The sequence below is a fragment of the Salmo trutta genome, chromosome 38 (assembly GCF_901001165.1).
Source record: "Salmo trutta chromosome 38, fSalTru1.1, whole genome shotgun sequence".
NCBI classification, from domain to species: Eukaryota; Metazoa; Chordata; class Actinopteri; order Salmoniformes; family Salmonidae; genus Salmo; species Salmo trutta.
The window spans coordinates 31,014,347-31,022,883 of record NC_042994.1 but is presented as its reverse complement, the minus strand read 5'-3'; the positions used below and the strand labels follow the sequence as shown (position 1 = coordinate 31,022,883).

The window sequence follows — 8,537 nt, the reverse complement described above, 5'->3', positions numbered from 1 at the left end:
TGTTCCCACTGTGGAAAGAGTTTTACCGTGTTAGTTAACATGAAAAGGCATGAGAGAATACACACAGGAGAAAAGCCTTACCAATGTTCCCAATGTGGAAAGAGTTTTACCTTGTTAGTTAACATGAAAAGGCATGAGAGAATACACACAGGAGAAAAGCCTTACCAATGTTCTCAGTGCGGCAAGAGTTTCACTCAGTTAGGGAGCCTGAAAATACATAACAGAATACACTCCGGAAAGAAATCCTACCACTGCTCCCAATGTGGAAAGAGTTTTAAACAGTTAAAGCACCTGAAATCACATGAAAGAACACATTCAGGAAAGAAGCCTTTCCACTGTTCTCATTGTGGAAAGACATTTTCCCAGTCAGAGGACCTGAAATCACATGAGAGAATAGAGAGGCTGTGTTCTGACTTATGTTTTTGACTGGGAATTTGTGTTTTTGTTTATGCAACTTGAAGTCATATTGTTTATATGAAACCTTACTCACATAAATCAAATTCTTTATGTGAAACCTTACTCAAAAATATAAACCAAATTGTTTATATGAAATCTTACTAACATACAGTTGAAGTCTAAAGTTTACATACACCTTAGCCAAATACATTTAAACTCAGTTTCTCACAATTCCTGACATATGACCCTAGTAAAAATTCCCTGTTTTAGGTCAGTTAGGATCACCACTTTATTTTAAGAATGTGAAATAAGAATAATAGTAGAGAGAATGATTTCTTTAAGCTTTTATTTCTTTCATCACATTCCCAGTGGGTCAGAAGTTTACATACACTCAATTAGTATTTGGTAGCATTGCCTTTAAATTGTTTAACTTGGGTCAAACGTTTCGGGTAGCCTTCCACAAGCTTCCCACAATAAGTTGGGTTAATTTTGGCTCATTCCTCCTGACAGAGCTGGTGTAATTGAGTCAGGTTTGTAGGCCTCCTTGCTCACACACGCTTTTTCAGTTCTGCCCACAAATGTTCTATAGGATTGAGATCAGGGCTTTGTGATGGCCACTCCAACACCTTCACTTTGTTGTCCTTAAGCCATTTTGCCCCAACTTTGGAAGTATGCTTGGGGCCATTGTCCATTTGGAAGACCCATTTGCGACCAAGCTTTAACTTCCTGACTGATGTCTTGAGATGTTGCTTCAATATATCCACATCATTTTCCTGCCGCCTGATGCCATCTATTTTGTGAAGTGCACCAGTCCCTCCTGCAGCAAAGCACCCCCACAACATGATGCTGCCACCCCCGTGCTTCACGGTTGGGATGGTGTTCTTCGGCTTGCAAGCATCCCCCTTTTTCCTCCAAACATAACGATGGTCATTATGGCCAAACAGTTCTATTTTTGTTTCATCAGACCAGAGGACATCTCCAAAAAGTACAATCTTTGTCCCCATGTGCAGTTGCAAACCGTAGTCTGGCTTTTTTATGGCGGTTTTGGAGCAGTGGCTTCTTCCTTGCTGAGCGGCCTTTCAGGTTATGTCGATATAGGACTTGTTTTACTGTGGATATATATAATTTTGTACCTGTTTCCTCCAGCATCTTCACAAGGTCCTTTGCTGTTGTTCTGGGATTGATTTGCACTTTTCACACCAAAGTACGTTAAACTCTAGGCGACAGAACTGATCTCCTTCCTGAGCGGTATGATGGCTGCGTGATCCCATGGTGTTTATACTTGCATACTATTATTTGTACAGATAAACGTGGTACCTTCAGGCGTTTGGAAATTGCTCCCAAGGATGAACCAGACTTGTGGTCTACAATTTTTTTCTGAGGTCTTGGCTGATTTCTTTTGATTTTGTCATGATGTCAAGCAAAGAGGCACTGAGTTTGAAGGTAGGCCTTGAAATATATCCACAGGTAGACCTCCAATTGACTCGAATGATGTCAATTAGCCTATCAGAAGCTTCTATAGCCATGACATAATTTTCTGGAATTTTACAAGCTGTTTAAAGGCACAGTCAACTTAGTGTATGTAAACTTCTGACCCACCGGAATTGTGATACAGTGAATTATAAATGAAATAATCTGTATGTAAACAATTGTCAGAAAATTACTTGTGTCATGCACAAAGTAGATGTCCTAATCGACTTGCCAAAACTATAGTTTGTAAACAAGAAATTTGTGGAGTGGTTGAGAAACTAGTTTTAATGACTCCAACCTAAGTGTATGTAAACTTCCGACTTCAGTTGTACAGTGAGGGAAAAAAGTATTTGATCCCCTGCTGATTTTGTATGTTTGCCCATTGACAAAGAAATGATCAGTCTATAATTTTAATGGTAGGTTTATTTGAACAGTGAGAGACAGAATAACAACAAAAAAATTCCAGAAAAACGCATGTTAAACATTTTATGAAATTATTTGCATTTTAATGAGGGAAATAAGTATTTTACCCCTCTGCAAAACATGACTTAGTACTTGGTGGCAAAACCCTTGTTGGCAATCACAGAGGTCAGACGTTTCTTGTAGTTGGCCACCAGGTTTGCACACATCTCAGGAGGTATTTTGTCCCACTCCTCTTTGCAGATCTTCTCCAAGTCATTAAGGTTTTGAGGCTGACGTTTGGCAACTCGAACCTTCAGCTCCCTCCACAGATTTTCTATGGGATTAAGGTCTGGAGACTGGCTAGGCCACTCCAGGACCTTAATATGCTTCTTCTTGAGCCACTCCTTTGTTGCCTTGGCCGTGTGTAGTTCTGGGCTGATTCCTCACCGTTCTCATGATCATTGCAACTCCACGAGGTGAGATCTTGCATGGAGCCCCAGGCCAAGGGAAATTGACAGTTCTTTTGTGTTTCTTCCATTTGCGAATAATCACGCCAACTGTTGTCACCTTCTCACCAAGCTGCTTGGCGATGGTCTTGTAACCCATTCCAGCCTTGTGAAGGTCTACAATCTTGTCTCTGACTTCCTTGGAGAGCTCTTTGGTCTTGGCCATGGTGGAGAGTTTGGAATCTGATTGATTGATTGCTTTTGTGGACAGGTGTCTTTTATACAGGTAACAAGCTGAGATTAGGAGCACTCCTTTTAAGAGTGTGCTCCTAATCTCAGCTCGTTACCTGTATAAAAGACACCTGGGAGCCAGAAATCTTTCTGATTGAAAGGGGGTCAAATACTTATTTCCCTCATTAAAATGCAAATCAATTTATAACATTTTTGACATGTTTTTCTGGATTTTTTTGTTGTTATTCTGTCTCTCACTGTTCAAATAAACCTACCATTAAAATTATAGACTGATAATTTCTTTGTCAGTGGGCAAATGTACAAAATCAGCAGGGGATCAAATACTTTTTTCCCCTCACTGTATTTATGGTTCCATGCTGGTCCATACTCACAGTCAATAACACATCTCTAGGTTTCCATGCTGGTCCATACTCAGTCAATAACACATCTCTAGGGTTCCATGCTGGTCCATACTCACAGTAAATAACACGTCTCTAGGGTTCCATGCTGGTCCATAGTCACAGTCAATAACACATCTCTAGGGTTCCATGCTGGTCCATACTCACAGTCAATAACACATCTCTAGGGTTCCATGCTGGTCCATACTCACAGTCAATAACACATCTCTAGGTTTCCATGCTGCGAGGCCAGATGGATTAACAGGACGTGTGCTCCGGGCATGTGCTGACCAACTGGCAGGTGTCTTCACTTACATTTTCAACATGTCCCTGATTGAGTCTGTAATACCAACATGTTTCAAGCAGACCACCATAGTCCCTGTGCCCAAGAACAAAGGTAACCTGCCTAAATGACTACAGACCTGTAGCACTCACGTCCGTAGCCATGAAGTGCTTTGAAAGGCTGGTAATGGCTCACATCAACACCATTATCCCAGAAACCCTAGACCCACTCCAATTTGCATACCGCCCAAACAGATCCACAGATGATGCAATCTCTATTGCACTCCACACTGCCCTTTCCCACCTGGACAAAAGGAACACCTATGTGAGAATGCTATTCATTGACTACAGCTCAGCGTTCAACACCATAGTTCCCTCAAAGCTCATCACTAAGCTAAGGAACCTGGGACTAAACACCTCCCTCTGCAACTGGATCCTGGACTTCCTGATGGGCCGCCCCCAGGTGGTGAAGGTAGGTAACACCACATCTGCCACGCTGATCCTCAACACTGGAGATCCCCAGGGGTGCGTGCTCAGTCCCCTCCTGTACTCCCTGTTCACCCACGACTGCATGGCCAGGCACGACTCCAACACCATCATTAAGTTTGCTGACGACACAACAGTGGTAGGCCTGATCACCGACAACGACGAGACAGCCTATAGGGAGGAGGTCAGAGACCTGACCAGGTGGTGCCAGGACAACAACCTCTCCCTCAATGTAACCAAGATTAAGGAGATGATTGTGGACTACAGGAAAAGGAGCACCGAGCACGTCCCCATTCTCATCGAAGGGGCTGTAGTGGAGCAGGTTGAGAGCTTCAAATTCCTTGGTGTCCACATCAACAACAAACTAGAAGGGTCCAAACACACCAAGACAGTCGTGAAGAGGGCACGACAAAGCCTATTCCCCCACAGGAAACTAAAAAGATTTGGCATGGGTCCTGAGATCCTCAAAAGGTTCTACAGCTTCAACATCGAGAGCATCCTGACTGGTTGCATCACTGCCTGGTACGGTAATTGCTCGGCCTCCGACCGCAAGGCACTTCAGAGGGTAGTGCGTACGGCCCTGTACATCCCTGGGGCAAAGCTGCCTGCCATCCAGGACCTCTACACCAGGCGGTGTCAGAGGAAGGCCCTAAAAATTGTCAAAGACCCCAGCGACCCCAGTCATAGACTGTTCTCTCTACTACCGCATGGCAAGCAGTACTGGAGTGCCAAGTCTAGGACAAAAAGGCTTCTCAACAGTTTTTACCCTCAAGCCATAAGACTCCTGAACAGGTTACCAAATGGTTACCCGGACTATTTGCATTGTGTGCCCCCCTGCCCCCCCCCCCCCCCCCCCGCTACTCTCTGTTCATCATATATGCATAGTCACTTTAACCATACCACATGTACATACTACCTCAATAAGCCTGACTAATCGGTGTCTGTATGTAGTCTTGCTACTCTTATTTTCAAATGTCTTTTACTGTTCTTTTATTTCTTTACTTACCTACACACACACACACACACATACATTTTTTTTGCACTATTGGTTAGAGCCTGTAAGTAAGCATTTCACTGTAAGGTGACCTGTTGTATTCGGCGCATGTGACAAATAAACTTTGATTTGATTTGATGCTGGTTTGGTTGAGAGAGGACTGATGACTGCAGATGGGGGCATTTAAAGGGCTAGCCCCACCCCTTTCAGGTTGAAGAGATTGACTGAGATGTGGCAACCAGTAAGGAGCAGGGGTGGGAGGAGATTGTACAATCTAGTCTAAAGTCAGATTTTAAAATGTGTATTTTAATGTGATTTATGGATTTTAAATGATTGAAGTATGAACCCTTAGACATTAATTATATGATTTGGGTCAAATTTCAAATTGTCGATTATTAGATTTAATATAATTGTTTTAGACTAACTTTGAAACCTCTTGAATTTTGTTATTTTGTTTCATTGAGTTCATTTGTGTAACTAGTCAACAAGCTAAAGGCAAAGATACTGTTGGAGCGCTATGGTAAAAGTAGCCGAAGGTCGACCTGTCGGAGGAGGCACCGGCAGCATTTAGATGTACAAGGAAGGAGAATGTCAAGTTCAGGCGAGATTGACTGCATCACTATTGGTCTTTTGTGTGAGGTGTTGATGTGTTGAATGTACCGACTGTCTGTTTCAACCAGTTAGCACACAGTTTGAACACTCATGGGTACAACACAAGACATGCAACCAGCGGTCTCTTCACACCCCAGGTCCAGAACAGAGGCTAGGAAAAGCACAGTATTAAATAGAACTCTCTGTCACCCAGGTAACTCAAGATAGACAGTATTAAATAGAACTCTCTGTCACCCAGGTAACTCAAGATAGACAGTATTAAATAGAACTCTGTCACCCAGGTAACTCAAGATAGACAGTATTAAATAGAACTCTGTCACCCAGGTAACTCAAGATAGACAGTATTAAATAGAACTCTCTGTCACCCAGGTAACTCAAGATAGACAGTATTAAATAGAACTCTGTCACCCAGGTAACTCAAGATAGACAGTATTAAATAGAACTCTGTCACCCAGGTAACTCAAGATAACAATAAAGCCAGATTAAAAGCAGACAAAAGAACACCTTACGGCAGGACGGGGAGTGTGAAGAGACAGACATTTCTTTTATAGATGTATTATATTATGTATTGTATTATGTAGTGATATGTGATTACATGGTTGTTGTGATACCACTGTGATATATGGTTGTTGTGATACCACTGTGATATATGGTTGTTGTGATACCACTGTGATATATGGTTGTCTGGGTATCTTGAGATGACAGTGATGAGCTGTGGGTCTCTGGATGGGAGCGTCTCTGCTAAATGACTACATTATAATGTTAATGTAGTACTGGGTTTTATTTCTTGTGTTTTAATTCCTTTTTTGGACTCCAGGAAGAGTAGCCGCTGCCTCGGCACCAGCTAATTAATCCTAATAAATAAAGAAAGAAAGATTCTGACTGTATCGTCATTGATTGCATGTCAGCATCACTGCAGTCTAAGTTACTGGGTAAACACTATGACCCAGTATATAGAACAGGATTACACTACATGTACATCAGTTCACATTAGTTACTGGGTAAACACTATGACCCGGTGTACAGAACAGGATTACACTACATGTACATCAGTTCACATTAGTTACTGGGTAAACACTATGACCCGGTGTACAGAACAGGATTACACTACATGTACATCAGTTCACATTAGTTACTGGGTAAACACTATGACCCGGTGTACAGAACAGGATTACACTACATGTACATCAGTTCACATTAGTTACTGGGTAAACACTATGACCCGGTGTACAGAACAGGATTACACTACATGTACATCAGTTCACATTAGTTACTGGGTAAACACTATGACCCGGTGTACAGAACAGGATTACAGTACATGTACATCAGTTCACATTAGTGATTATGTAAATGCAAGATCTCTATGACAAGACGCATCATTCACCCAAGTGTGGTCAAATCGTGCCAGTTCTGTCTGAGATCTCGTATGTGACTAAAGGTACGAACTTACCAACATAATAAAGTACTAACAGACCGAGACCCGTCCACAGTAACAGAATGCCAAGAGCGTGCAAATCTGTCATCAAGGCAAAAAATGGCTGTTTGAAGAATCTCAAATATAAAATATATTTTGATTTGTTTAACAGTTTTTTTGGTTACTACATGATTCCATATGTGTCATTTCATAGTTTTGATGTCTTCACTATTATTCTACAATGTAGAAAATAGTAAAAATAAAGAAAAACCCTGGAATGAGTAGGTGTGTCCAAACTTTTGACTGGCCAACCAGAATGTGGTAAAAGTTAAGCTGTTTGAAAGGGGACCATATAAACGTTGCCCAACTCTTTTTTTCCGGGCAACATTCCACAAATCCCATGCGAATCAGGTTTATGGTTGGTGGGGAAGGAGCTATTGAAATGTAAAGTAGAAAAAGTTACTAATAAATGAATGTAAAAGAAATTCTGCCTTTTTTCTGAAAAAAACAAAGGGTGTTCAATTTGTGTCCATAACCTGTGAACAAACCAAATTTGTGTCTCTGTTCCGTATAGACCTGGTTGGATCCTGATCCGATCCGTGTGGGAAGCAGCAGAAAAGTATATTTTTAAGCTACTTTATTAACCGGCACTGATAAATTGTTAAAAAAATGATGGATGTTACATTGCCTGTTCCAGTAAACACCCCTATCTTTACAAGACTGTAAAAACACAAACAAAACTCAAGACACTTCAATTTGGCTGTAAATAGAAGAACAGGCTCTGTATTGCTTCATTATCATCTTATCTTCATAACAGATGCTACAGTCCTCCTTTAAGACTCCATAATGTTTCATCATTAGATGCTACGGTCCTCCTTTAAGACTCCATAATGTTTCATCATTAGATGCTACAGTCCTCCTTTAAGACTCCATAATGTTTCATCATTAGATGCTACAGTTCTCCTTTAAGACTCCATAATGTTTCATCATTAGATGCTACAGTCCTCCTTTAAGACTCCTTAATGTTTCATCATTAGATGCTACAGTCCTCCTTTAAGACTCCATAATGTTTCATCATTAGATACTACAGGCCTCCTTTAAAACTCCATAATGTTTCATCATTAGATGCTACAGTCCTCCTTTAAGACTCCATAATGTTTCATCATTAGATGCTACAGGCCTCCTTTAAGACTCCATAATGTTTCATCATTAGATGCTACAGTCCTCCTTTAAGACTCCATAATGTTTCATCATTAGATGCTAGTCCTCCTTTAAGACTCCATAATGTTTCATCATTAGATGCTACAGTCCTCCTTTAAGACTCCATAATGTTTCATCATTAGATGCTACAGTCCTCCTTTAAGACTCCATAATGTAGGATCTTCTGTATGTGCTCCAAGGCCAAC

The 8,537-nt window shown here is 41.2% G+C and overlaps 1 long non-coding RNA gene across 1 annotated transcript; it reads left to right on the top strand.

Moving 5' to 3' along the window:
* Window positions 1-5,251: 5,251 nt before the first annotated feature.
* LOC115177711 (uncharacterized) lies at window positions 5,252-6,599 on the top strand. Its single transcript, XR_003872458.1, has 2 exons — window positions 5,252-6,129; window positions 6,173-6,599. It is a non-coding gene; the product is annotated as an uncharacterized LOC115177711 (long non-coding RNA).
* The last annotated feature ends 1,938 nt before the right edge of the window (window positions 6,600-8,537 follow it).